This window comes from Phyllostomus hastatus, unplaced genomic scaffold (genome assembly GCF_019186645.2).
Source record: "Phyllostomus hastatus isolate PE091 unplaced genomic scaffold, TTU_PhHast_1.1 phas_contig_90, whole genome shotgun sequence".
Classification (NCBI taxonomy): Eukaryota; Metazoa; Chordata; class Mammalia; order Chiroptera; family Phyllostomidae; genus Phyllostomus; species Phyllostomus hastatus.
The window spans coordinates 8,233,828-8,260,898 of record NW_025333984.1 but is presented as its reverse complement, the minus strand read 5'-3'; positions in this window follow the sequence as shown (position 1 = coordinate 8,260,898).

The window sequence follows — 27,071 nt, the reverse complement described above, 5'->3', positions numbered from 1 at the left end:
ATGTCATTAATTTGATTCTTGGCTCCATCCACTCTACTATAGTTTCCCTGTAATTTTTTCTTTATTTCGTTAGTCTATCCTTCATTACTATCTGGATCTTTTTTTTTTACATTTTATTTTATTTTATTTTAATCATTGTTTAAGTACAGTTTTGGATCTTTTTTATGCTGTTGAGGTCCTCACTAAGTTCCTTGAGCATCCTTATAACTAGTGTTTTGAACTCCACTTCTGATAGATTGCTTATCTCCATTTCATTTAGCTCTTTTTATGGAGTTTTGTTCTGTTCTTTCATTTGGGCCATGTTTCTTTGTCTCCTCATTTTGGCAGCCTCCCTGTGTTTATTTCTATGTATTAGGTGGAGCTGCTTTGATTCTGCTTTGTTTTCTTGGTAGTGTGGCCTAATATAGTAGGTGTCCTGTACGGTTCAGTGGCACAGCCTCCTCTATTACCCAAGATGGCACTCAAAGTGTACCCTCTGTGTGGGCTGAGTACACATTCCTCCTGTAGTTGAGCCTTGGTTGCTATTAGAAGGTCAATGGGAAGGATTTACCCAGGCCAGTCAGCTACAAGGACTGGCTGTGACCACTGACTACCAACCTCCACCCTCCATGGAGGATCAGCTGTGCAGGGGCAGGGTGGTGGTGCTCTGACATTGTCTGTAGCTGTCCACTGGATTCTGGTGTTTCCCAGGTGGTACAGACCAAGGTTTGCCACCATCTGTGTTCTGTCTAGAGCTACATGATGTAAAGAGGTCTGTAGATGGCTGCTGCTAGTGCTGGGCCTGGGGCCACTCAGTGAGAGGGTCATGGACTGGGCTGAGCTGTTGCTTGTTTGAGCAAATTTAGGAAGGTCTGAAGCCTGTGCCTAGCCCAGCCCTTCATATGGAAAAGCCACTGTTACAGCCCAGGTGGGCCCATATGTTAGATGAGGCAGAGCCTTAGTTAATTGGCAAGGTGGGGCTTACCATGTGAGCCAGGTTGATGGAGTCTCAGATATGGTGCTGCTGCACTGTGACTCAGAAGAGGAGCAATAGCTGCTGTCTGCTGTTCTTTCTGGGAGGAAGCTCTCCCCCAGTTCTTGTGCTGATGCCAGACACTTCAGTTCCTCCTGGTATGCTACTGATGCCCTTCAAGGTGCTACCCTAGTACTGGAGTTCAGAGGAAGTGAGTCTGAATAAGTCAATGTGCAGTTCCCTCCAAGAGGAGATGCCTGAGAATCCTGCAACTTTTTCTGCCAATACAACCCCCACTGTTTTTTACAGCCAGAAGTTATGGGGACTTATCTTCCTGGTGCTGGAACCCTGGGCTGGGTGGCCTGGTGTTTGTGGCTGAGATCCTTCACTCCCGAGATATCCCTCTGATTTATATGTACCACACATGGGTGTGGGACCAGCAGGATCCATGTCTCTGTGTCTCCACTCTTCCTACCCATTTGGATGAATGTGGTTTCTTTAATTTCTTAGTTGTCAGACTTCCATACAGCTTGGTTTTCCTTATCAAGTCCTGAGTTTAGTTATTCTGTAGTTTAGCTGTAATTTTGTTGTGGTTGTGCAAGGAGGTGAGCTGCATTTACCTATGCCACCATCTTGTCTAATCATCTTAAATGAATCTCTACCATTTCTTGATTCAGCTAATTCCACATCTGGCAATTTCATCCTTATACCTGATAGTGATTACTCCATTAGTTAATACCCTTTGGTTGCAAGTGGCAAAACCAAACCAGACCAGATTAGGCAAAAAAAGGGGGTGAGAATAAGTGTAAGGATAAGGAATTGCCTCATAAAGCTGGAGGGTAGTAATTTACTCAGGTCCCAGAAAAAGGCTACAACCAAAGATTTAAAAGGTTTCAGGAAGTCAACTCTCATCTCTGCTTACATCTGCTTATATGTTTTGTTCTTTATTCTCTTTAGTTGTTTTTTGTTTTTGCTGCTCCTGCCATTAACTATGGCTTCTCTTCAGCTCCTGAAGTACATGTCATTGTTTCAGCTTGAGACTGACTCATGTTAAGTCCTAAATCCAAAATCAAAGGGGAAAGATTTTTATATGACTAACTATAGTCAGACTTCTGCACCTAGTTCAATTAGATATGATTAGCAGTGTGCAATCACAAAGTAATATAAATGGCTTCTGGGAACCCACCACTGTGTTTTAGTAGTGGAAATAGGAGCAAACTTTTCCTAGAGAAAGGTAAATGGCCATGCAGACATATGACAGCCTACTCTTCTCAATCATCTTTGTTTTAGGCTACATGCCTTATTTTGAAAAATAAAATAGGCAGTTTTCCAGATTAAGTACACAGATAAATTAGGCTATGATTAATTACATAAAAGTTTTCTTATAAATTACTATCCCAGTATACTTAAGATACAATATATTTGTGTGTAACTTTTCAGGAATTCATGTATTTCACAAAAAAATTGCATCTTTAGAGAGTTATAGAGGGTGGCATTAATGATCATTTTTCTAAGGAATGAGAAAATATTATTTTATAGTATATTGCAGCTTAGCTTTTCAAATGTGGTTCTACTTTAGTTGAGTGACACGGTATATCAATATGAGTACTTTATTATTGTTTACTTTTTTCAAGTAGAGGCAATATCTAGATTGGTGTATAATTTGGGCAATTGTTACAGGGATCAGAATACACTATCAGGCAAGTTGTTCTTGTTGATTTTATTATGCCTATGTTATGAATCTCATTTTCTCCTCAGTTGTTTGAATAATTTTATGTAAATCAGCATTCTTTATTCATCCTCAAATCCTCATTTCCATGTCAAAGTCTAGATTTTGGAAGAAATACAGCTTTTGGAAACTTTTAGAAGGGAGCTGAGAGACATACATGATTTCAGGAACTGCCTAAATATAGATCATTCTTAGATATACATCTCCAATGCTAACCTCTCTTCTTTTGTCCCACATTGTCACTCATCCACACCACATTTCTCTTTGGACTCTAAATGATATCTTAGATTTAATATACTCCCAAGCATCCTGCCAACACTCAGCCCCATACTAATTTTCCCATTACAACAATTGGCTCCACCAATCTCCCAGCTTCCCAAATTCTGCTATGCTTCATGTTTCACACTATCAAGATCTGTCCATTTCTGCCCCAAAATATTATACATTTTGGCTTCTTTTCTTCCATTCTACATTTGTGCCATGAGTTGGGTTCTTATGATCCAATTTTTAAATTACAGCAATAAGGTCATCTGTAGCATCTCTTCAGTCCATTATATTGCTACGTAATTGTGGAAAGCATCCTTGGCAAATGAAATTTTTATCAGATCATTCCCTGTTTCCATTATTTTGAACATAAACTTTAACAATGGATACTTGCATAATACTTAATGTTGTAGGGCCTCTTTTAAGTGTACTGATTCCTTTAATTTTCAGTAACCAAAGTAGGTTACTACTATCATTCTGGATTCAGAGAAACTGGAGGAACAGAGAGGTTAAGTAACTTGCTAAAATTTCACAGGTAATCAGTAAGTTTTCCTGAACTGATGTATCAAACTTTTCTGACTAGTACTTTTAAACATTTTATTTATTTATTTTTAGAGAGAGGGGTAGGGAGGGAGAAAGAGAGGGGGAAAAACACCAATGTGTGGTTGCCTCTCGCATTTCCCCCTACTGGGGACCTGGCCCGCATCCCAGGCATGTGCCCTAACTGGGAATCGAACCTGTGACCCTTTGCTTCACAGGCTGGCACTCAGTCCATTGAGCCCTACCTACCAGCCAGGACATGTCTAGTACTTTTAAACACTTACTACATTTGTTCCCCATCTACTTCATTGATCCTATTTTTTCAGGAGTGAACACAGATTCCACTGAAAGGCTATTCAAATGGAAGGATCCATCAGTAAAGTCAGGGCCAGTACATGGAAAATCTGAGCCACCCAAATTGTTTAATATACATGCACACCTGCACTTACTCTAAGGGCATCGACATTTATGTCAAGTTTTTAAATCAGTTAGATATGCCAATATGTTTTCAATTTTGGCCATGGCAAATCTATCCCCCATTTAAAGGGAAGGTAAAAGACTAGATTGTCACACAGATTTACTAACAGAAAGCTTTACTTGGCAGATGTTGATGTGGCCTTAATCTCTCCAGGTTTAGCAGTTGGACTCAGATATTGTAATGATTGCTGTGTCACTCTCCAATCTGTGACTAATCCAGACTGCCTCCTGTTTTTGAGGGGAACCAGTCATCTGAAGTGATTGGTCATATCAATTTTATGTTACAAAGTTCTCATTTGCAAAGACCTATGCCTGCTAGCTCACCTAGAGAAAGCTGTCAAAAATCAAACTCCTACTCTAAACCCCCCAGAGTAAGCCCTGCCAAGACAGATGAGTCCTTACTTAGCCTTCTGCATCCCCTTGTGTCTCCTGTCATTTTTAAGAAGTGTTAGATTTCTTACCAAGTAGCAATAGAGGAGACTGGATATTAAATTCTGTGAACTCCTAAAGTGAAGCAATATCTTATAGTAAGGAGAATAAATAAAAAGCAGACATGAACCCTGCAGAAGTAGGTTTGATCTTACGCTCTTCTCTTTACTGCCTCTACTACCAAGAACAAGCTGTATAATTTCTCTCAGCTTTGTAAAATTATCTGTAAAATGAGGATAGGTCCTAACTTATGGACTGCTGTGTAGATTAAATGGCATAACATGTTTATGAACAAAGCACCTCACACAGTACCTGGTATTCAGCAATTGAAGGATAGTATGTACAAAAAGTATATTTAAAATCTATGTGGAATTTCTAGTTTTCATTTGGGATATAAAAACCTGGGAAGGACATCACCCACACACTGACAACACCAACAAAAATTGGGACAAACTGGAAATTACAAATTTTCTTGATCCCATCAGAAAACTGAGGTTACCAGGAAACTAGTCTACCCAAAATTTAAGAAAATTCAGATGTTTTCAACAGTAGATGGGACACAATGACTTTCTTACCTGAAGTAAACATAGACACCAGCAAGGAGATTCCAACTAAAATTGCCAATGAATTGGTAAAAGCCAAGACTGGGTTAACAAAAGAATACAGAATCCTTTAAGGCCACACAGGTAAGTGGAATGTGCCCTCACTTGAAGGCTGTTCTCCACAAACCTGAGTTACAATAGCAAGAGTTCTGAGAAGACATTTCTCATTACAAAGTCCTGGGGCAGGTGTGTGTTTGTGGGAGGAGAAAAACAGTTACTGTTGGAAAGGTAGGAAAACCCACCAAGATCCTTCTTCAGAACAAAATGCTCAAACAGTGAGGAAAATGGCAGCAAACACTACCAACCATAGGACATTCTTTCTCTTTGGAAAATAGGGAAAGTTAATTTGAATTTGAGTATTTTCAAAAGAATATAAGTGTTCGTGCATGTCTGTAATTGGGCTGTTTATTTTTTATTGTTGAGTTTTGAGAGTTCAATACATATTTTAGATAAAAGGTATTTATCAGATATGTGGTTTGCAAATAGTTTATCTCAGTCTGTGACTTTTCTACTCATTTTCTTATCAATGTATTTCATAGAACAAAATTTTAAAATGTTTACAAATCACAATTTATATTTTTTTCAATCATGGACTGTAGTTTAGGTGTCATGTCAAAAAATATTTACCTAAGTTAGACTCAGAAGACTTTCCCCTATGATTTCTTCTGTGAGTTTTATAGTTTTACATTTTTTTAAAAGATTTTATTTATTTATTTTTAGGGAGGGAAGGGAGGGAGATAGAGATAGAGATAGAGATAGAGATAGATAGATAGAGAGAGAGAGAGAGAAAGAGAGAGAGAGAGAGAGAGAGAGAAACATCAATGTGCGGTTGCTGCGGGTTATGGCCTGCAACCCAGGCATGTACCCTGGCTGGGAATTGAACCTGGGACACTTTGGTTCCCAGCCCGCGCTCAATCCACTGAGCTACGCCAGCCAGGGCCATTTTACATTTTTTAGTTAGGTCTGTGATCCACCTGAGTTAATGTTTTGTTTAAGGTATAGGTTTAAAGTTCAGCTCAGTGCTTTTTTCTTTTATTTTGCATGTGGACATCCAATTGCTTGAACATATTTGTTGAAATGACTGTCACTGAATTTTGGCCTATATTTTTTGTGTGTCTACTTCTTGGCTTTCTATTCACTTCCATTGATCTGTGTGTCTGCCTTTTTCCCAATATTACACTGCCTTTGTAATTGTATTTTTTAAGTAAATCTGGAAGTCAGGTTGTACAAGTCCTCCAACTTATTTAGTTATTAAAAATGAACTATTTTGGTTATTCTATTTCTTTTAATTTCTGCATAAATTTTAGAACCCACTTATTAAAATCTACCAAAAATCCTTGAATTGGATTATTACACTGTATCTGCAGATCAAGTTGGGGAGAATTAGTACCTAAATAATACTGCCTTAAAACATAGCAACATGGAATATATCTCCATTCTGTTAGGCCTTTTTTGATTTTTTATTCACCAATTATAATTTTAAGCATGTATATCCTTTTTTGATTTTGTTAGACATATAACAAAGTATTTTATTTTGGGGGCTATTGTAAGTAGTACTTTAAAAAATTTTGAATTCCAAATGTTCAGTGTTAATGTAAAAATAATACAATCAATTTTTGTATACTGACCTTGTGTCCTGTAACCTTCCAGTTCTAGATATTTTTTGGTAGATACTTTGGGATTTTTTTTTTCATGTAGGATATTATGCTATTAGCATACTGTTACATTTCTTTCTAATTTCCGTGCCATTTATTTATTCATTTATTTAGCCTTATTGCATTGGCAAGGATTTCTACTAAAATGTTGAACAGTGGAAGTGAAGGGAAATCTTTGCCATTTTTCCAACTTGATAAGAAAACAATGTCTTTCACAATTAAGTAGGATGTTGGGTGTAGGCTTTTGGCAGTCACCCTTTGTGATATTGTTATTTATAATAGGAAACACATATATGATTTTTTTTCCATTCCTGGAAATTGGGCTTCTGATACCCCTGGAATTTCCTAAGTGATAAGGGATATAAAGGTAGGTGTCTTTTGTTATTCACACCAGAATTTATGCCAATGAGGTGACTTTTGGAAAGCCTGTAAGTATTGCAGCTGGTTGCTAGAGGAACCAATGAAAAGATTAAAGGGTTTGAAATTTCAGCCCCATCCTCCAGCCTCCAGGGAGTGAACAGAGGGATATAGTAGTTGAATTGATCACTGTTGTTCAATGATTTAATCAGTCATGACTAGGTAATGAAGCCCCTATAGAAGCAAAAAAGGAGAGGGTTGGGAGAACTTTCAGGGTAGTGAATAAGAATACTTCCTTCCTGATGCACCCCAAACACCCTGGGGATAAAAGCTCTGTGCTTGGGACCCTTCTAGACCTCATCCTGTATGTCTCTTCATCTGGTTATTCATTCCTAGCCTTTAACATCCAGTAATTTGTTAAGTACTGTATTTTGCTGTGTATGATGTACACCCATGTTTTTGTGCACATTATACATGGGATTATTATACCCAAGGTGTGTAATAATTATACTCATGTATAATGTGCATCCTTATTTTTCTCTAAAAAGTTTGGGCAGAACAGTGTTCATTATACATAGCAAAACACAGTAATCTGTTTTTCTGAGTTCTGTGAGTTGTACTAACACACTAATTAAACCTGATTCATATGGGAATCTCTGATTTATAGCCAGAAACACAGGAGATAATTTGCACTTGTGATTGGTATCTGAAGTGGAGATGGTTTTGTGAGATTGAATCCTTAACTATGAGATATGATGCTATATCCAGGTAAATAGTGTCAGGATTGATTTAAACCGTAAAGAACATGCTGGGTTTGCTGGAGAGTTGGAAAACTGTTTGAGTTGGAAATAATCCCACACATTTGGTGATGGGAAGCACCAGAAATGAAGTGTTAGAATGAGTAGAGTATTGAGTAAAACATGTGTTTTTTTTTCATATTGCCCTTAGTAGTAGATTTTAAAAATTTATGTCTATTTCTAATTGTCTGAGATTTTTATTAAAGAATGGTGGCTGTATGTTATTTATCATTGGCAAGATATGGAAGCAGCACAAGTGATGATCAATAGACAAGTGGATAAAAACCTATAGTACATATATACAATGGAATATTACTCGGCCATAAAAGAGAATGAATTATTACTAGATTTGACAGCATGGATGGACTGAGAAGATATTTGCCAAATGAATAAGTCTGTCAGGGAAAGATGAATACCATATGACTTCACTTATATGTGGAATCTAAAGGACAAATAAATGAACAAAAAAAATTGAAAGAGACTCAACAGACACAGAAAGTGAACTGGTGGTTGCCAGAGGGGAGGGGAGTTGGGGGCTGGGTGAAAAAAGTGAAGGGACTAAGACTCACAAATTGGTAGTTACAGAATAGTCATGGGGATGTAAGCAAAGCATAGAGAATGTAGTCAATATTATTGTGATGACTATGTATGGTATCAGTTGGGGTAGTGGAAATATTGGGGGAACAAAAGTATATGGTTTTCTAACCACTAAGTTGTAAACCTGGAAACAATAAAAAATAGAATTGAAAGTAAACTGTAATTGAAAAAAATGGCTACTGTAGTTTGTTTAATGCTTTTGTTGAATTGAGATGATCATGGGATTTTTATTTCCATTTGTTAAAATGGCAAGTTACATTGATTTTTAATGTTGAAGCAATCTTACATTCTGGAACAAACCCCACCTCATTGTGATGCATTATTTTATTTTATGTTGCTAGATTCACTTTACTTTGTGAAGAATATATGCATCTATGTTAATAAGAGGTGTAGACATGCAATTTTGTGGGCTTTTCCCCCCACCTTAAATACCATTTTCTTGTTTTTGTATTAGGGTAATGCTGACTTCACAGAATAATTTGGGAAGTTCTCCCTCCTATATGCTGAAGAGATAGCTTAGAAGTGGTATTATTTCTTCCTTAAATGGTTGATAGGATTCACTAGAGAAATGACATGGTCCAGGAGTTTTCTTTTCTGGGAAGGTATTTAACTATGAATTTAATTTACTTAATAGATGTAATGATAAGCAGATGATCCATTTTCTCTTTCATGGGTTTGGTAGATATTTTCCCCAAGGAATTAGCCCATTTCATCTGTGTTTTTGAAATCTATTGGCATAGAGTTGCTCATTGTATTCCATTATTTTTCTTTTAATATCTATGGGGTCTGTAGTAATGTAGTACAAATATTTCTGATATTGGTCATCTGTGTCTTTTTTATTTCTTGGTCAGTCTGGCTAGAATCCATCAGTTTTATTTCATTTCCTTTTTTTCAAAAAACATATTTTTGGTTTCATTGATCTTGTTTTTTCTTTTCTAATTCATTGGCTTCAGTTCCTTATTATTTCCTTCCCACTTGCTTTGAGCTTACTTCACTCTTATTTATCTAATTTATTATGGTGGTAAGTTAGAATACTTATTTGAGATCTTTCTTTTGCAATATAAGTATTTAATGCTATACATTGTCCTCTAGGTTCTCCTTTAACTGTATCCAACACAGTTACATATTTTATTTTTATTTAATTAAAACTTTAAAAAAATTGTGCCTTTAATAATTTAGTTTTTTTGACCCACAGGTTATTTAGATTTGTTATTTATTTCCCCAGTATGTGAAGATTTCCAAGATATATTTGTTGTTTATTTCTAGTTTAATTCTCCTATAGTTTGAGAGCAAAATGTTACATCACTTTTATTACTTTAAATTTGTTGAAGTTTATTTTCTTGGCCAAAATAAGTTTGTCATTATTAATTTTCCATGTATATTAGAAAATAATGTGGATTATGCTAATTTTGTTGTTGGCTGAATTTTTGATGTGCATCAGTTAGTTTAGGATGGTAAATAGAATTATTTGGTTCTGTATCCTTATGCATTTTCTGCATACTATTTCTATCAATTACTGAGAAAAGAATGTTGAAGTCTCCAACTGTAATTATAGATTTGTCTATCCCTTACGTTTTATCAGTTTTTGCTTTATGTAGTTTGAAGTTCTATTGTTAGGCACATACATATTTAGTATCATTATATATTTTTGGAGAATTGATCTTTCTATCCTTATGTTATACCTCTTTTTATCCTTTTTATTTTTATTTATTTATTTTCAGATTTTATTTATGTTTAGAGAAAGGGGAAGGGAAGGAGAAAGAGAAGGAGAAAAACATCAATGTGCGGTTGCCTCTTGCATTCCCCCTTCTGGGGACCTGGCCCACAACCCAGGTATGTACCCTGAGTGGAAATTGAACCCGCAACCCTTTGCTTTGCAGGCCTGCTCTCAGTCCACTGAGCCATACCAGCCAGGGCCCTTTATCCTTTTTAATAGACCTTGTTCTGAAACCTAATTTGCATAGTAGAATTATAGCCCCTCTGATTTTCTTTTGGTTAATGCTTTCATGGTAAACTTGGGTATCTAGGTCTTTATACGAAAAGGAGGTTTATGTAGACAATATTTAGTTGGTCTTGTTTATTTATCCCATCTGGCAACCATTGTCTTTTAACTAGTATATTTAGACCATTGACATTTAATGCAATTTCTAACATGATTGAATAAAATATGCCACCGTGGAAGATATTTTCTGTTTATTTCATTGGTCATTATTTTCCCTCCTTTTATGCCCACACTTTATTATATTTAGAATTTCTATAACTCTCTTTTATCTTCTTTATTGACTTATTCTATGTATTTAAAATATAATTTAATGGTACTTTAGAGTTTAAAACATACCTTTAATTAATCTGTGTCTGCCTTTAGGCAACGCGTTTTCATATGTACTTTAAGAGCCTTTCAACATTGTGTTCCTAGTTACTTGCTCCCTTTCTTTGTGCCATTTTCTGTCATATAATTAATTTTAATTGATGCTTTAAATTCAGAATATATTGCTACTACTTTTGCCTTAGACAGTTATATTTTAGAGTAATGAATACAGGACATATTAATTTTATTTTTATCTTCATTTGTTTCTTTTCAGTACTCTATTTTTTTTTTATCTAGGTCCAGTTTTCTACTTAATATCATATCTCTTCTTCCTGAAAAAATTCCTTTAGCCTTCCTTGTAGTTTAGGCCTGTTGGCAACAAATTCTCTCATTTGGTTTTTAGAAATTACTTATCTCTCTTATTTTTTAAAATATTTTATTTATTTATTTTTAGAGAGAGGGGAAGGGAAGGCGAAAGAGAAATATCACTGTGTGTTTACCTCTCACACACACCCCCATTGGGGACCTGGCCTGTAACCCAGGCATGTGCCTTGACTGGGAATCGATATTTCTCTTATTTTTAATAACATCTTTATTGAGATGTAATTCACATATCATAAAATGCGCTGCTTTTAAAGAATACAAGTCAGTGGTTATTAGTATATTACCAAAGTTGTGCAACCATTATCATTACCTAGTTCCAGAACATTTTCATTATCCTAAATAGAAATGCTACACCCATTAGCAGTCACTCTCCATTAGCAGCACTCCCTATTTCCCCTTGCCTCTATTCCTGGGAAACTACTAACCTACTTTCTGTCTCTATGAATTATCCTATTTTGAATATTTTATATGGCTTTTTGTGTCTGGTTTCTATTACTTAGAATAATGCTTTCAAGGTTCATCCAGGTTATAGTGCTGAAGAATGATAATGATAAAGAGAATAACAGGTAACCTATTATTGACACTGCTATTTTTAGGCCAATTCTATTTTATGGTCCCAGTATTGTCCTTAATGGGTTTGTTTCTTGGGAGCTAAGATGCTTAGAGTCTAGTTTTCAGCCTAGTTGACTTTCTTTCCAAACCATTAAAATATGTTACTTAATAGTCAATCTACATAATGTGTTGGTCATGGAGTAGTTACTTCAAAAAAAGTAGGGAAAGGAATGAAATAGAAAAAAACACTATCATTTATTGAATGCATTATTTCTTAGAACTTACATATATAATACTATATTTAGTGCCATAAAATCTCTATGAAAGAGATACTAAGTATATCTCCATCTTTATAAAACCATAACCAAATTCACACAGTAAGTACATGGAGGTTTCAAAGCCCGGGTTTTTGGAATACATGCAATCAATATTCATTGTAACACATTTTACTTAATAAGTTTTTTAAGAAAGAACAATTATATTACCAATAAAAAACCAAAATTAATATAGGTACTGTACTTCTCAATAGACTTACAGTACTCAATTGTTTGTGCATCATAGTTGTAAAATAAAGTTATGTATGTAGACTTATTTTAAATAATCACAATAATGTTGAATTTACCTGATCTTTATGCTCTTGGAAAACTGTGATAAACAAATAAATCTTCTCACACTTTTTGTTTTCCAGGAAAGAATTTACTGCAAAGACCCATACTTTTCAATGTTACATAGATACTTAGATGAGACTTCTGGATAACCCCCTTGTTCACCTAGGACAGGGGTGTCAAACTCATTTTCACCAGGGGACACATCAGTCTTGTGGTTGCCGTCAAAGGGTCAAATGTAATTTTAGGACTGTATAAATGTAACTACTCCTTAACAATTAAGCAAGAGCTTAGTGCTGCCACCAGGTAGAAACAAGGTGCCAGGCTGGATAAAACAAGTGGAGGGCCGGATTGGGTCTGAGGGCCTTGTGTTTGCCACCTGTGCTCTAGGACAAGGTTTGACAGAGATCCTCCAAATTCCCATTTTTTCCCCTTATAAATGATTATCTGAACTGTTTGTATCCTCTGATTAATGGGAACAAAATGCTTGTGAACTTGACCAAAATTTAAATTTCTCTCTTCCTCACTGGACCCTTAACTTTGACCCACTCTCAGCCTGATCAGCCCGAGCCAGCATCATACTCTAGCTCTTTGTATTAGGGTCTTCCTGAAAAAACAGAACCAATAGAAGGTGTGTATGTGTGTGTTGTCACATGGAAAATAATACAAGGATAAACTCTGTTTCACATGCTCACAACTGTAAACCTATTTTTGCCCCACTCTTAGTGAATGGAGAGAAAGAAAGATTTTAAGGAACTGGCCCCTGCAGCATTGGAGGAATTCCTGCTAGGAGAGTTCCCTCTTTCTTGGAGAATGTAGGCCTTTGTTCTAATTAGGCCTTCAATTAATTGAGTGAAGCCCACCCACATTATGGAACATAATCTGCTTTACTTAAGGTCCACCAACTAAAATGTTAATCTAATTTAAACACAGACTCATAGAAACATCAGTATAATGTTTCACCACATTTCTGGGCACTGTGGCCCAGCCAAGTAAACACAAGATTAACCACCATCCTCCTCCCTAAAGACTTTTCCTAAAAATTGACCACAAAGATAGTCCCTGGTTAAGCGTGGATCTCAGTTCTTTGTAGGCTTGTTTTTTCCTCCATGTAAAAGAAAAGTGCTTTCCTGCCTGACCTTTGCAATGTTTACAGATTGTATGATCAGAGCATTCTCCTTACTGCAATATTCCCTTTGCTCCTTTTGCACAAGCAGTGTTTTTGAATAAAATCTCTTTACTTAAGTCTACATATATATATTTTTTATTTGTCAATCTCATGTAGCACAGAAAAACTTGTGAATACCAAATGAATGGCAAAATTATGATTCTGTTTTATTTCGTTGATCCCTCAATATGTTCCCAAAGTAGGTAGCTCCTTTGCTAATTAAGCACAATTGCATAAAAGTAGATGACTGAATGAAAGTCAAGAGTCCTCATGATTATTTGAGCTGGGTTACGAATAACCTCTGACTAGACTTATGTACACTAAAGTTCTTTTTGAAATTCTGCTGATAGGAAATGAATATAAATGAGAGCTAACCAATTTTAAGGCCTCTGCTGAGATTTATTCTTTGGCAGTTGACAAAAATACTCAGAAATTAGCATTTTGGTAAAACTTTTATTTGTGTAAGATGCCTCTTAGCCAAAGAGACTGTCTGTACAAAAGGATTAACCTATTGACAAAGACTTTCTAAATACAAACCCATTGAATAACAAGCATTGAATGTGTTTACCTTCCTAATGCACCACAATTCACTATGAACCTGGCTTTCTTGAAAAGGTCAAAATGCATGAAGAGCAGAATTTCAATAGGGAGGCAAAGAAATTTGAAGATGAATAGAAATGGGTTTGTCAAATGTGAATAGAAAGGGAAATTATAGGAATGTGGGTTATCTAAGTAGATAACCCCCCCAAAAAAAACATTTTATCCACTCTGTGGATAGCACAGAGCTCAAACCATATTTTACTTTTTGGTTAAGGCAGTAGTCCATCATCAAGCATATTACTTATTATTTTAAATAAAACACTTTATATTGTTCCACAGACCTCAATAACTGCAGTGCTAGTCTTATAAACCAAGTCTCAAAAAATTCACTAGGTAAAGAGAGCAATAGCCTCTTTATATATTGAATATTTCCAGATATATTAGGTATTTTCTAATATTCACTACAGAAAAACGCTACTTCTGAACAGATAGACCAAGAAAAGAATATATTGATGAAATTGTAAAATTTGATTTTGGAATTTCCCCAGGCAACTCTTTTCCTGACATGATATGGGTGATTCTACTATAAGTGATTTTCAGTATAGATAATATATATATATATAAATTATATATATACACACACACAATATGACTATTATGGTACATTCCAAATAGATGTTTTTCAAGACTGGTCATTTAGGCTTATAGTGGCCATTTTAAAATTAGGAAAAGTGGGTGATTTTTAATTCCTCTAACTTCTGGTATAGAAGAACTAACACTTCTCAGAAAAAAAAATTCATTTCAAGAACTGTAAACATGTCTTCTGCCTGTTCAGTAAAAGGCCTGGTGGTGCATTTCCAACTTAGTGGTAGGCAATTTAGTGCTTATGTGATAAGATCCAGAGCTCTGTCTTTGAATAATAGTTCCTCAAGAGTTTTACAGAGAAGAAATCAGACTCACTTACCCCTCTTGGTAGACTCAGTTGTGAGAATATATTGTAGTTAATACAATTATTTTTCTCCTTTAAGCTGTTGGATGGCTCAGTGTGGATAGCACAGAGCTCATGTTCCACTATAAAGAAGCCAGTAAAATTAAAGACAGTGAAAGTTGCATGTCACATTTACTAATCATGTAGTCTATACTGTCCATCACATAAAAATTGTATCACAGAACCACCTCATACTAATTCACACACTTTTAAAAAATATTTGATTTCTTTATTTTTAGAGAGAGGGGAAGGGAGGGAGAAAGAGAGGGAGAGAAACACCAATGTGTGGTTGCCTCTCACACACCCCCTACTGGGGACCTGGCCCAGGGCATGTGCCCTGACTGGGAATTGAAAGAGCGACCCTTTGGTTGGCAGGGCAGCACTCAATCCACTGAGCTATACCAGCCAGGGCTAAGTTGCACACTTTGAATTAGTTTCCATGGAAGGAGATATGTGTACACTGATTAGTAACACATGATTTTGAAGAAGTTGGCTTACATGAAGGGTTGAATCTATAATCCTGAGTCATGGATTATTTTTTTTTCCTCTGGTATGTGAGCAAGCTAGCTCACATAGGGAACATGCACAAGTTTGATTTCTTGGCATTGTGTTATAAAGAATTGAGCTAACTCATTCAGATTATTATGATCAGGTGGCCAAAACATCATAATCTGACCTTCTATTAATTGAGCTGTTTATATTTTTAAAAATAAACTTTTTCTAGGTATGCCTTAATATTATTACAGATTCTGTGCATTTTGATATATTAAATGATGTACCATTAATTTTTAAAAGTATAAAATATTTATAAAATTATTAAAATACTTATAAAATTCAATGAGGATTTTAACTGCCTTTTTAAGTATCAAGTTTTTAGACTTCATCCAATTATGAAGCTTTAAAATTATTAATTTGTTCAATGATAAAGCTCATTTGATATATGCACTAGTATACTTAAACACAAAGACACACACTCACAAACAAAAGCCAATATTTCAGGTTTTTACCAGAACGTGGGCAGGTGGTGAACTGAGTAGTAGAATTTCCCCTCAAGTGTTCTAATGTGTCCAACCCCAGCCAAGTGTTCTGTCTGCATTGTGACCTACTCTACCTAAGGGGATAATAAATATGAAATGATTCACTGCCCAATTTTATCCTTCTATAGCTCATATTCCAAAGAAGAATATGTAGCAGCTCTTGCTATGTTGTTGAAGTCAGTAGCAGTTTTGCTGACAAATCATCAGGCAACATCAGCAGCTTATAAGTCTCTGCCAGTATATGAAACATACACAAAATATACTATGTCAGTAATGCTTTTGCAAAAAGCAGAAAAATACTCTTCATTTTAGCAATGAAGAAATAGATTTTTGTTAGGCAAAAACTGCCAAATTTCTTCTGATCTATTTACGATTACGTAAAAGTTGTTTTCATATCTTCATGTATGTATATAAACATACTGTATAGATTTCTTACATGAGATCATGAGTAATATGGAGCCCATTTCTCTTTTTATTTTTGGCATCTACATTTTCTGTTCATTTAGATGTTTTCTTATTATGAAATGTTAACCAGTCTGTCACATTGACCTGGCTTATAACAGATATACATGTGCCATATAAATACAAAAACAATGTGAGAAAGAACACTGAAATGCATGCATTAGAAAAAATTAAAATTATTTTGAAAATGCCAAAACACTAAAGGTAGAATCATGATATCTTGAAAACAATAGGACCTATTGCATCAGAAATAGAAACACAAAATGTACTGAACTCCAGGTGATTAATGTTTGAAAGCAGAATGCTATAGTTACTACCTAGAAGTTTGTAGGAACTATCTTTGTCATCATCCCCACCAACATATTTATTTTAGAGTAAGAAATATCTCTTACTCTTCAAACTTGGAGGAAAAGGACTACATCAGGTAACTCCTTCAAGGTTGGATTCTTCCCACTGAGTTTCTATGTATGTATATATGTATGTATGTATGTATATATGTACATATGTATTTATTATTGAATTTATTGGGGTGACACTGGTTAATAAAATTATAAAGGTTTCAGGTACACAATTCTATAATAACATCTTTATATTGTATTGTGCATTCAAATGGATCATTGTGCACCAAAAATCATTGCTGACTGTAATAACAGGAGATGTCCAAATAATAAATGATTTATGTTGATAGAGACAGTGCAAGCTGGGCTCTCACTGATGGATTCAATAACTAGAATCTTTGCCCACCCTGTATTGCACTTAAGTGCAGAGAGGTTATTGTTGTCATAGGGATGATTATAAGATTTCATGAAGAATTTCTGTGTGATGAATATTTTAAAATGAAGAAGGAACATAGGAGGCTGGTATAAAAAAAAGGATAGTCTACATATGGAAAAATGCCTCAAATGGGGAGACCATTTGTATATATGAGAGAAGGAAAGTAGTTTTGTTTTGAGATGATAATCAAAACAAGTGGATGTTAGAACAAGGTAATATTTACTACTTGCTCTTTAAATACTTGTCTTACTTAAACTACATAAGTCATGCATACTCAATTTAATATTTAAAGCCACACAGCAATATGCAAAGAAAAGCTTACTGGTTTCCTCATACCCCAAGGATCCTCCCACCCCCATTATCCCAAGGTAACCAATGATAAATTTCTTGTATAACCTCTACATTCTGTCCTATCATCATACAACTATATAGTATATACATTCTTTGTTTTTTTTAAATACAATCACACTATTAATATTTTTTTCTGATACTTCATTTGTTTTTACTCAAGATATCTTGATTATCACTCTTGATATATTCATAGGTATATAGTTAAATCTATAAAATGGATTTACTGTGCCTTTTTAAAATTTTATATTTCTTTGAAAATATATTCTTGGGATTATTTGCGGGGATGGTAGAGGTTAATGTAGAATTTGACTGAGATAACTTTGACATTGCAAAATAGGTGATGACCTTGCTACCAGTGTTGACAAATGACTTGATAGCAACTGATGCTTAAGGTGATTTTTGGCCTGTCACTGGCAGTCCTGATGTGGCAATGTAGAAATGCTTATATTTTATGCTTTTCCCTCAAATAATTGCGTGCAAGATACAAGGTGCTATTTTTATTTGAAACTGAAGTTCTAAAGATGATATTTTAAGAGTATGAAGAGTTTCAGTGATGAGAAAATGGAATGGCTTGAGTGAATCTTCAATGTGGAGGCTCTTCTTTTTTTGAAAGAGGGAAATACTGAATAATGGCACGATTTGCTGAAAGAATATCTGAGACTGAACATGAAATTCAAATCGCCAAGAGACTGCAAGTTCATGAACTACAGGAATGTAACTTGGAAAACAGAAAAGAAAGCATTAGAAAATGGCTAATACAATGTGAGTGCTGTATAGTACATGATTGGTCTCTTACGTTATTCTAAAACTGCCACTAAATGGAACACTTTTTAGAAATGAAAGCCGAGACAAAGAATGAAATTGACTACATGATACCGAGTGATATGGTATTCTTATCTATGACTTCCAAATGAATAGCAACTGATTATACCTATAGACTTCACTTTTAAGAATAGTAGTATCACTTTATAATATTTGAATGAACTTCTATTTTAACCATATATGATTAAAGTGAAACTTGAATACTAAAATAATAATAAAAATCACCTACTAGCTTTATAAATACAATAATAAAAAGCAAATAAATTTGCCTTTGAATCCTTGAGATATGCAGTTTTCTTCATTAGTTTTAATAAAATAAGTGTTTTCTGATTTACTATTGACAAACTTATTGAAAAACCTATGATGGAATCAGTGTTTACTATTCTCGTAGCCAGCAATAAAACCCTAAGTATCATGGGATTATAAAGATGCCACAAACTAACAGAATCACACAAAAATTATAAAAACAATTCAAAGTTCATGGTAATCAGAAACCACAACTTCCACAATAAAGAGGAAAACTTTTATTTAAAAAAAGCTAATTTTTGGTGACTGAAGAGATCAAGTAGGGAAAATTATGACTTCATTTATGCATTCACCTACCAAACAAGTAATGAATTAATGTTGGCTATGAAAATTAAAGAAAATGGCCCTGGCTGAAGTGGCTCAGTGGATTGAATGCTGGCCTGTGAACCAAGGGGTTGTTGGTTCAATTCCCAGTAAGGGCACATGTCCGGGTTGTGGGCCAGGTCCCCATTAGGGAGAATGTGAGAGGCAGCCACATATTTTTTCTCTCCCTCTCTTTCTCCCTCCCTTTGCCTTTCTCTAAAAGTAAAATAAATAAAATCTTTTAAAACTGTACTGCCCTAGATTTTAGAAGGTTGCAAATTAATAAGAAAGAAACAATTGCATAAAATATGCAATAAGTATAATGCATTATGGAATGCAAGCACCACCAAGATAGAGGTAAAAATAAACTTATCAGAAAAGGAAAGTATTACTTCCAGATCTTGAAGGCTGGGCTCCCTAGGAAATAGGCTCTGAGACAAAGATGGAGTTTTAGCCAGTTGGAGTTTTATTAGGGTGTTCTTTCAGAATTAGCACTTGCTGGATGAAATGAAGGCAACAAAGGTAATGGTTGTTAAGTAGACTTACTGTGGTGATCATTTTGCAATATATACAAATATCAATTTATTATGGTGTACTCCCAGACCTAATAAAATATTATATGTCAACTATATCTCAATAAACAAAATGGAAAAGTTTGGCTGTAAAACTTGTCTTCAGAAGAAAAGCCTCAACCAATCTTACAGTGCTCTCTGAAACTAGGATGGCCCTTCATAATTGTTCTGAGTTTTGGGGAGAAGGATTGGCATTTATTCCCCTATTGACCAGTCCCTGGATGCAGGGGCATAATCTTGTGTGACTAGAACTCTCTTAAGATGAAAGTAATTCCTTGATTGTACTGTTAGCCAGGAGTGCTTCCAGCAGTTGTAGCAGAAGAGTGGGGTGTGGGGTGTGGGAGTCAGTACAACGTTCACTATGCAGCTGAAGAGATTGAGTATTAGAAATCTAAAGAGCCTTATTAATTACTAATTTTATGAAATTTAATTATTTTTACCAAATAAAACAGAGATTAAATTACTTGTTCAAGGTCATAGAGCTGGAGATAAACTGGAAGCTAGAACTCATTTGATTGTTCTTTCCATTACTCATTCAAATACACCCAAAGCTTTCCTTAGGCAAAGAATTAAAACAAGCGAAATGAAACAAAATAAGAAAAGGCAAAATGAAAACTAAAGCCCAAACATTCAACTCATTGAAAAAGGAGAGGAAATCTGTATATGAACTTAAGTCAATATTTACTTTAGAGGTAAACCCCATGTAAATATATCTGAAGTTTAAACAATATTTTTGATAAATATATATAATGAAATATATTAGTAAAAAAACTGGGAGTTGAAGAGTAGAAAGATAATGCATACAACCACCATTGTTTCCAATCACAGACATTTCCACTGTAGATTTCTTCTCCAGAAGTAGCCCCCTATTTCTGGCTCAAGGAAGAAGGAGAAAACCTAACAAATAGAGTATAATATACTCCTACTTGTGTTATTTCTCTAAATTCTTTTGATGCAACCCCCAGCAATATCATGGTGGTGGCAACAAACACCCAATAGGAGCCAATAAGAGTCAAAAATCAAAACAAATTAAAAAACAAAACAAAACCTAACCAGACTGATAGAAACAAAGAACAAACTGATGGTTGCCAGAAGGGGGGGTGGTAGAGGAATTAGTGAAAAAAAGTGAACCAGAATAAAGTCAATGACAGTGTGATAACTGCATGGTGACAAACGGTTACTAGACTTAGTGTGGTGTTCACATTTTAACATGTAACAGTGAATCATTATGTTGTATACATGAAAGTAAATTGTATGCCAATGATAATATAATAATAATAATAATAATAATAATAATAATAATAATAATAATAATAACAAAACTAAGAGAGGGAAGACATATTCTGAAATATTCTCTTATTATTTAAAATATTTAAAAAAGGTCATTTGTATGAAGAAGCCACTGGAAAGGGCTTTGCTCGGCCTTCAAGTTGGGTGGGGTGTGGCCATGGAGAATCACCAGGGTGGGAAAAACAGTGTGAGCCAGGTTGATGGAGAGTCAGATATAGCACCCACCTGCTGGCTCTGTAAGAGGATGGCTCAGCAAATGAACAAAAGCTGCTGTCAGCACTTCTATCTGGGAGAAATGGGTCCTTCCACCCTTGCTTAATGCTTAATAATTCAGTTTCTTCCATATGTCCCTGGGGCCTTTGGAGCTGCTGTCCTAGTGCTGGAGCTCAGAACCAGTGAGTCCAAGTAACCATGCTGGGCCCTTTAACAGAAACATCTGGGACACCAGCTACCCTCTGTCTCACTCAGCTACAGTACTCACTGGTTTTCACAGCAGAAGTTATGGGAACTTCTCTTCCTGGTACCCAAAACCTGGGCTAGGGTCCTGGTGTGGGTCTGGGACTCCTCACTCCTCATGGGGGACTTCTGCAGATGAGGTATCTCTCCTGATTTTAACAGCCATACCTGGGTGTGGGGCCAGACCATTCCATGTCTCCACCCCTACTACCAGTCTCTCTGTGGCTTCTTCTTTATATCCCTAGTTGTAGGACTTCTATTCGATAAGATTTCAGGCTGTTCTCAATGATGGTTCTTCTGTGGTTTAGTTGTAATTTTGATGTGGTTGTGGGAGGATGTGAGTACTGCATTTACCTATGCTGCCATCTTGAACAGAAGCCTGAAGCTGACAGTTCTTAATTAACTTTCAGCATCTGTATTAGCACTTCACATTTCTATGAAAATTTTCAGTGGTTTTTCAGAAATGGAGGATTATCATCATTTAAACTATTTTTGGCTTCCATTATTTTATTTTATTCTTTTCTCTAATTACTTTCATGCCTGGCACTGAGTTGTCAAATATTTTAAGCACAAAGTATATCACATCAAAGTTCTTTAAAACAGTTACATTTGTCTTGTTTGTGTTACCACTAATGTGTAGAAAGCAGACAGAGTATGGGGTTTTATGATACACTTTACCCACATTTAGTAAATCCAAATATAGTACTTGAATTACTATTTAAGGCAATGTGTTAAAAAGAAATAGCTGGTGCAAGTACAGGGGTGGGCAAAAGGAAGTTTACAGAATTTAATCTTGTATTATGATTTATTAATTATTCTATTATTTTCCATAAGAACAACTATAAGCCTACTTTTTCCTCATGCTGTTATTTCACCTATAGCTTGTCTATTGACCTATCTGTCATCATATATCTATCTTCTAAAATACCTGAGGACTATTGAGATTAGTGTAACCTCAAATTATACTTATGGAAAGAATGTTGCTTTGGTGTAGTTGGAAACAACACTCTGACATGGCTATGGTAGTGGCAATGGAGACTCATTTAGAGAAAGCTTTAATATAGGGAGGTACTGGCTGAAGGGATTTGGAACATAAATGAAAACATATTGCAGGTACTTTTAATGGATAGACTATAACATGAGGAACCCCTCTGAACATATGTAGATATAATTGAGTAATATTGTGGAGGTGAAGGAATTGGCATGAGTACCCAATAAGCACAATGGTATGGTCTAGAGCTATGCTAATAGAAATTTCAGTGACAATGGAAATATACTAGATCTATGCTGTATATTACAATCTAGTAGCCATGGGACACAAGTTGCTATTGAACCATTGAAATGTGCCTAGAGTGATTGAAGAATCAATTTTTAAATTTAACTTGACTTTAATTATTTAAATTTAAATAGCCATATGTAGCTATATGCTACTTATTGGACAGAGCAGTTCTAATATTAAAAATGAATGTGATGTATAATTAAAAGTAATATAAACATGAACATTTCAATTACACATATAAAACTGAGTCAGTCATACATTAAACTGAAAATGCATCTTTATAATATAGTAATTGGTAAAAAAATTAAAAGTATGTCATTCTCTACTGCTTATGAAATAACAGTTTAAAATCTTTAGCTGAATATATAAGGCTTTCCAAAACTCACTCCCAGGTCACTATTTGAACTTGAAGCCCAACAACCTTCTAATACAAAATGTACCACCCCATTGGTGAAGCCAATCTGGACTATCTGCCATTTCCAAAGAAATGAGGAAACCATGGTTTAGAGAGATTAGATTATTTATTCTCTGGTGACACTGATGATAGCTGTTCAAATCTATGTGGTGTGATTCCAGAGCTCTATACCAGCTTCCTGATCTTCAAAATAAACAATAATAGTAACTACTTATATGCCTATGAAGAGCTTGACATTTACCTGGTATGGAATAAGTGCTCAGTGAAAATTAACTATTGCTGTTAATGCTACATTGGCTTGTGGCTTACAATACTTATTAATTTCAGTATTATAATATAACTCAGAATAAAAGAAAATAAACATTTTTGGGTACATTTACTCAATGGAATACTACACAGCAGAATGACAGAAGGAGTTCCTACCCTTTGTGACAGCATAGATGGAACTGGAGAGCATTATGCTAAGTGAAGTAAGCCAGGCAGTGAAAGAGAAATACCATATGATCTCACCTATAAGTGGAACCCAATCAACAAAACAAACAAGCAAGCAAAATAGAACCAGAGACATTGAAATAAAGAACAAACTGACAGTAAGCATAGGGGAGAGGGGAGGGGATAATTGGGGAAAGAAGGGGAAGGGTTATCAAAGAGCATGTGTGAAGGACCCATGGACAAAGATAATAGGGTGGGGGAGGATTGACTGTGGGAGGTGGGGATGGGTAGCACAGGGGAGAGTATTGGGGGTAAAATGGGGACAACTGTAGTTGAACAACAATAAAAAATAGAAAAAAGAGTAATAAACTATTTTTGCTCTTATGTCATCTTGACTAGCATTATGACATTTACAGAAATCTCAAAAAAATTAGCTCATGAATTAGCTTTATACCACTTTGTTCTGTCACCCTAAAGCCACCTGAATTATAAAGAAGTGGAATGACTTAGCAAAGTGCTATGATGATTAAATAATGTCATTTCAAAAGGTACACTTGTACATAAACCCAAACAAAAAGAATAAACAAAAGATAGTCACTGAAAGATGATGGACTATAAAAAGTAATTCTTATCATGGAAAAGACAAAATGCGGAAAGGATACAATGAAATGCATTTTCAGGAAGTTAGACAAGGAATGTTATTCAGCTTGTATCTCTACAGAGACACAATAGCCTAACTATGCTTTTGGGTATACATAATAAAGTTATTATTTGCTTTTAGAAAGTATGTGGCTCTGACCATAATAAACTGCTACGTAAACAAGCTTTACTTTCAAATATAATTTCAGAATGCTGTTATCAGTGTAATACACATCACTAAAATTTCTCCCCCCATAAAAGGGATTTAAGAAAATAATGTAGTTTTTATTGAGATTTTTGTATTCATAGTAAATCTGCAGAAGGGAAAATATTTCTGAAAAAATGAAAATAGAAAACATCAACATCAATAGTTTCAAATATTCATTAATTATTTTTGGATGTTCTATTTATGTTTTAGAAAATTGAGGCAATGCTAATGAGATTGTGCTATATAAATATTGATTGTTTTAAGAGTGTAATATAGAATCTGAAAACAAGTTGTCCAGTAAATATAATCTATAAAATAAACAAATCTATAACATAAATAAATAAAATATAAAACAAGGTGACTCACATCTATGTCATGATTTATTTCCTCAGAGCTTTTGTACATTTTTATCAGTTGGTATAAGGAACTTTATTTTTCCCAGAATAATAGAAAAATAGACCAAATATATCACTAAGGTTTCAGAGCTAGACACAAAATTCAATGAACCCATTTTAATCAATTAAACAAATGAATGAAATTGCTTAAGTTAATGTTAGTTCTGTATTTTTCTTGATATGATAAAATATTATTCTATTTTGTGGATTTGACTGTATTAGATTCTTGAGTAGACAATATTAGAGGAATTATTTGACCCTTACTTTATTTTGCAACCTTTTATTATATAAAGGGTTGGATTAAATCAAGATGATAGTCAATGTTAATGTGCTTTCTTGAAGTTTTATTTGTAATTATTTTAGAATAGAAACACTACTTAAAGTTTGTTTAACAGTACAGGATTGTAAAGCAAAAGGAATGAAAAGAATCCTTCTTTAGGAGAATTTTGATTTTTATATATTATATAAAAGCCTGAAGCTATTTGACTCTTTGTGATGTTATTTCCTTTTTTGCAAAATCTTTCCCCAAGTCTTCCATAAGGCCTCTGAAGATAAATCAAAGCAGAACCTAAAGTTAGTCACTCACTGCTTTTGACTTTTGGACTTCTGTAACTGCAAATATAAGAAATTTGTTACAATGATACATTTAGATCAGGTCAAAAAGGTAACATGGTTGAATGTGCTTATTTTTCTTTGCAGTTGTGATATGGTTGACTGCTTTTTCTTTAAGCTCTCTGTTTCTATCACATATCAGTTGAGAGGATTCAGAATTTTCAGTCCAGAAGGTGGTATACTACTAAGCAATAAAAGTATTTACTTAACTGAACAGGTAAAGGAGAACATATTTAACTTTAGTTCACTCTTTGTGACCTCAATTTAGACCCATATTTTTATGTTACATCCAAATATATTGAATCTAAAATTAAAACAATAAATTGTGTTCTGTTCTGGATTAAAATAGGTTGTGATGGACCTGATTTGTAAAGATTTTATATTTATTTACTTATTTATTTTTTGTATTTTAAAGTAGAATTTATTGGGGTGTCATTGGTTAATAGAATTATATAGGTTTCAGTTGTACAATTATACAATACATCATTTGTATATTGTATTATGTACTTCATATCAACCTACCTTTTGCTAGTAGCTCAGTAAGCTTCTATTTTTCTTTATCAGTGCAACTACTAATAAATACTACTATTATAGGTGTAATACAAGGCAACCTGTCTTTCATGCTTATCATAAAAAGTGTGTAATATGAGCATGCTGTGTACACAATCAACATTTCTATTATAGGGGATAAATGGGAAGAGAGATGATAAGTTGGTTTATCTAAGTCCTTGTGGCACTAAATGACACAAACTAAAGAGATATTATAATTCAGGGCACAATAGTAGCCCAACTATTTGAAATTTTGTATTATATTAAATTTTTAGTTATCTGCTGTTGGTTTGGATATTATCTAAGATTCAGAGTTAGCATTCAGAAAGAAGCACCCAAGCATACAAATCTTAAAAAAAATTAAAATGGCAATAGTACAAGTTGATTTCCCAAGGATGCAAAGAGAATAACTTTTTACAGATGAAGCATACTTTTATGCACACTATAGAATATTAGGCATAGGGTTATATATTCATGATATGTCTTGTAGCTCCTGAAGCACAAAGAGTATATTTGAACTAAAGTGTAAATCATATGCTTGTTTTGGATTGCTTTATCTTATCCTTTATACATATATTAGTCCTATTGTAAAGTAGAGATGTGATTTTCCTTTCACAAGTCTAACTAAATCTTCACATTATGCAAATTTACATCTGTTCAAAAAACAAAGCTAAAGAAACAATCCACATTTACTATAAAACAACAAAGATTTCAAGGATATTGGAGTATAATTTTGTTTTTGCTTTATTTGTTTCAGCTGCATCAAGGTCTAATGGTGATGCATCTTACTATTGTTTCCCAAACAATAAAAAATTTCCTTTATACTGTATTGGCTATAATATAAGCAACATATTGAAAGATAGTTATTTTAAACAAACAATTCTCAAAGACAAACTAATTAACTATATTTTACAAATTAGTAATCTATAAAAAATGGAAAGTTAATATAAGAAACAGAGCTTGAACATACACCTAAACATCAAATGATTTTATCAGTGCCTAATTCAATCAACATTGGGTTCAATTATAAGTGCTGTTCATCAGCAGGATTATTTAAAATGAGAGCCCTGGAATATTCTAATTCAAGCTTGTGTGCTCTAGCAAATATTTAAGTTTTTGTCTCTACACCATCCCCACATTATTACAAGTGTTGATTTAAAAAAATACTTTTATTTTCATTTACAGTTGACATACATATTATATTAGTTTCAGGTGTAAACCTCGG